Source organism: Macaca thibetana, chromosome X (genome assembly GCF_024542745.1).
Source record: "Macaca thibetana thibetana isolate TM-01 chromosome X, ASM2454274v1, whole genome shotgun sequence".
Classification (NCBI taxonomy): domain Eukaryota; kingdom Metazoa; phylum Chordata; class Mammalia; order Primates; family Cercopithecidae; genus Macaca; species Macaca thibetana.
The window spans coordinates 143,005,770-143,009,987 of record NC_065598.1 but is presented as its reverse complement, the minus strand read 5'-3'; the positions used below and the strand labels follow the sequence as shown (position 1 = coordinate 143,009,987).

General features: G+C 42.6%; 1 pseudogene; it reads left to right on the top strand.

The window, feature by feature from the left end:
• The first annotated feature begins 1,523 nt into the window (after positions 1 to 1,523).
• LOC126945302 (HCLS1-associated protein X-1-like) lies at positions 1,524 to 2,446 on the top strand (annotated as a pseudogene).
• Positions 2,447 to 4,218: the final 1,772 nt, after the last annotated feature.

The following is a 4,218-nucleotide window of genomic DNA, read 5'->3' as shown; positions in this document are numbered from 1 at the left end:
GACAGCTTCCCCTGTGCTGTTCTCACAATAGTGAATGAATTCTCACAAGATCTGACAGTTTTATAGATGGTAGTTTTTCCTGCGTTCACACATGCTTTCTCTTGCCTGCCGCCATGGAAGATGTACCTTTTCCCCTTCCGCCATGATTGTAAGTTTCCTGAGGCCTCCTCAGCCATGCAGAACTGTGAGTCAATTAAACCTCTTTTCTTTATAAATTACCCAGTCTCGGTATTCTTCATAGTAGCATGAGAACAGACTAATACAAGCAATATAAGTGGATCAGAGTGAGAAAGCAGAAAAGTGACACAAATGACAGAGGAGAAACAGTTTGGGGAAGGATACTGGGAGCTTAAAGGATTGATGGAAAAGCTTTCAAATGAACAGGATTTAGAAAACTTTGAAGGGCTAGGGAGTAGGAAGTCCAGGAAGTGTATTAGCATACAAATGGTCATGTCTGGGTGCTATCCACTTGGATGAATCAACGTTAACCAATTTCTGCCTCTTTGTCCCTCTGCTCCAGTTCCTGGAGCATACTAATGGTCTTGTTTTCAATATGAGCTTGCCCCCACCTAAGGGAGGACAGAGTGCCTGTCTGATGGCATCTCCAGACTATATCCAGTGGGAAAGAAGTTATTTCCTAAAAGAAAAGTGGAATGTAGTTAGGAAGAAAGAATGAATACTGAGCTGCTCCAAACCAACAATGTTCACTATAGGTTGGTGGAGACCAGCCCATGAAGAGTCTTGTGTGTCATAAAGGACATTAGCCCTTATCCTAAGTGCAGTAAGGAATCTGCAGAGGCTGTTGAGCAGGAAGGGGGGAATAACATGATCAGGCTTACATTTCTAGAGGATCCTCTGGCTGATTTGTAAATAATGGGTTAGAATGAGGCTACAGTGGAGGGCAGAGAGCAGCTAGGTCAGAGGCAATGGGGATTTGGCTTACAGTGGTAGCAGCAGGGCTGAGAAATTGTTGGATTCAGAATATATTGTAGGTGGAGTCTACAAGAGTTGGGAATAGGTTTTAAATAAGGGATAGGGGAGAGGAGGTTTCAGGTTTGGTGTGCATGGTTAATCTGCAAAATATTGGTTTCATTTTAATAGGAAATTGTGCTCTAGTTTGGGAAGAGCCTCATGAGATACAGCTTCCATGTCTTGATCCTAAAAACTTACTCACTTGAAGTACTTCCTAAGGGAAACTTCCTAACTACTTCCTAAGGGAAAAATTTGTCTCTGCTTGTATATACTATACAAGGAGGTAAAATATCTACAATTTTGAAGGCAGGTCCCCAATTTCACATAAGAAAACAAGCTTTTCATTAGATCCCTAAAGCATATGAGTCTGCCCTCAACTAGCAACATAGAAATCCTTGGTTCCAGGCTTCCTCTGAGTGGACAATCTCAAGCTATCTGCTATTCTGTGCTTATTGGAAGCCCAACTGCAAGAAGTGACGGTTAGAGAACAGTAATATGGGCTGACGCCTTGCTCAATTTCCCACAGGGCTGCGCAGGTTTCCCCCTTCTGCGAATGAACCACTTGAGGGGTTCAAAGATTCGAGTCCTAATACGGGAATGAGCCTCTTTGATCTCTTCCGGGGCTTTTTCGGCTTTCCTGGATCTCGGAGTCACAGAGATCCCTTTTTTGGAGGGATGACTCAAGATGAAGATGATGATGAGGAAGAAGAGGAAGAAGGGGGCTCATAGGGCCCTGGGAACCCAAGGTTCCATAGTCCTCAGCACCCCTCCCCCCGCCCTTCCACCCCAAGGAATTTGGTTTTGGCTTCAGTTCAGCCCAGGAGGAGGGATACGTTTCCACGATAACTTCGGCTTTGATTCCCTAGTAGGAGATTTCAATAGCATCTTCAGCAATACAGAGGCCTGGACCTTGCCTTCCCATCCTCCTGAACTTCCAGGTCCTGAGTCAGAGACACCTGGTGACAGACTGCAGGAGGGACAGACACTTCGAGACTCGATTCTTAAGTATTTAGATAGTCACCAGCCCAGGACCTTTGAGGGGGTCTTGGAGAGTGATGCAAGAAGTGAATCCCTCAAAACAGCACCAGACTGGGCCTCCCAGAGACCATTTCATAGGTTTGATGATGTATGGCCTGTGGACCCCCATCCTAGAACCAGAGAGGACAATGATCTTGATTCCCAGGTTTCCCAGGAGGGTTTTGGCCCGGTTCTACAGCCCCAGCCCAGATCCTATTTCAAGAGCATCTCTGTGACCAAGATCACTAAGCCAGATGGGATAGTGGAGGAGCGCTGGACTGTGGTGGACAGTGAGGGCCAGACAGAGACCACAGTAACCCAGTACGAAGCAGACAGCAGTCCTAGGGATGATCCAGAATCACCAAGACCTCCAAGCCCTGGATGATGCCTTCTCCATCCTGGACTTATTCCTAGGACGTTGGTTCCGGTCCTGGTAGCCTTGTTAACCCCCAGAGGCCTTCAAGTCCTTTCCACCTCTCACCCATTGCCCACCATCAATAAGCTTAGCTTCTCCTCTCGCCCGCTCAGGGGCTTGGATATGTGGAATAGTGAATTGGGGGCATGTCAGTTTGTCACTCACCCAAACTGACCAATAAAATCTTTATTTATGCTAAAAAAAAAAAGACAATAATAATATGAATATTTATGGCTAACATTTATTGAGTACTTACTATACATTTAAAGATCTAATGCATTATTTCATTCAATCCTTACAAAACTATTAGTAGGTATTATATTTTTTCTCATGCTATAGATGAGAAGGCAGATGACCAGAGAGGTTAAGAAGAAAACAAATGGGAAAGTGGAATTTCTACCATTGTTGAATTATTATACATTCCAGGCATTTATCTAATCTCATGTAACACTTACCTCACAGGGTAGCTGTCAGGAGTACTATCTCACATTTATTTACAGATGAGGAAACAAGGGCATTGAGAGGAAATGTCATTTGCCCGAATGTATGCAGCTAGTAAATTGCTATAATAGGATTTGAATTCGGGTCTCTCCAACTCCGAATCTCATGTTTTACCCCAGGCTACTTCTCATGACACTTATATGTCTTACCCATGGTCATGTACCATTCCAACAGTCTCGCTGTCTACCATCTACTGAATAGTCACTATAAGTCATTCTCCATGTTGGGCACTGTGATAGTTTTGTGTGTTGACTTGGCTAGGTTACAGTCCCCAATTATCAGTCAAGCACGAACCCATGCATTCCATGAAGATGTATTGCAGATGTGACTGAAGTCCATAATCAGTTAACTTTAAGTAAAGGAGATTATCCTAGATAATATAGGTGGACCTGATTCAATTAGGTGAAAGGCCTTAGGAGCAGAGCTGAGGCTTTCCTGAAGAAGAAATTCTGCTGCCTATGGGCCACAGCTTCAGCCTATGCCCAAGGGTTCCGGGCCCTTCCTAACAGCCTGCCCTAGTTATTCAGAATTGTCTAGCCAACTCCCACAGTTATGCAAACCAATTCCTTGCAGTGACTCTCTTAGTATATATCTCCTGCTGGTTCTGGTCTCTGGTTAAATCTTGACTGATACAGGCATGTTACATGCATTATCTCATTCATTATTTTCAACAGTCTTAATAATAGGGTATTATCATTACCTCCATTTTACGGATGATGAAACAGAGGACCAGAAAAGTTAAGTAATTTCCCCAAAGCTACACTGCTCATATATATTAGAGGCAGGATTCAACCCTGCTTCTGAAACTTCAAACCCTGGCTTTTCAGCATTATGCCATAGTGTAGCATATTTGGAGATTATGCCATAGTGTAGCATATTTGGAGAATACGTACTCCATCCACTCTCTAAATTCATTCACTGTAAGTGTTGTAAAAAATATGCAATGAATAACTTTAATTTAAGTTCCATTTTTGGTAAATCATTTGTAGATGTTTGAATGCACTGTTAAATTTCCTTGCCTAACACAAAATGGCTGGTTGGTTAAAAAAGGAATTCCTTGTTAAAGAAGAAAAATAACGACCATGATAACAATGATTACCCAAATGATGGTCCATCATGCAGAAAACCAAAAGATCAAGTCCACAAACAAGCAGAAAATAAAGGATGATAATACATCTTTTCTCTACTTGGCCCAACGTTCAAAATTTAGTTTCAGCACATCTTCATCTGTCCATTAAATTTATGTAATTATTTTGGATGTCATTGGTTTTGTAGTTTTGCTATATATGTGTGTGTGCGTGTGTATATATATA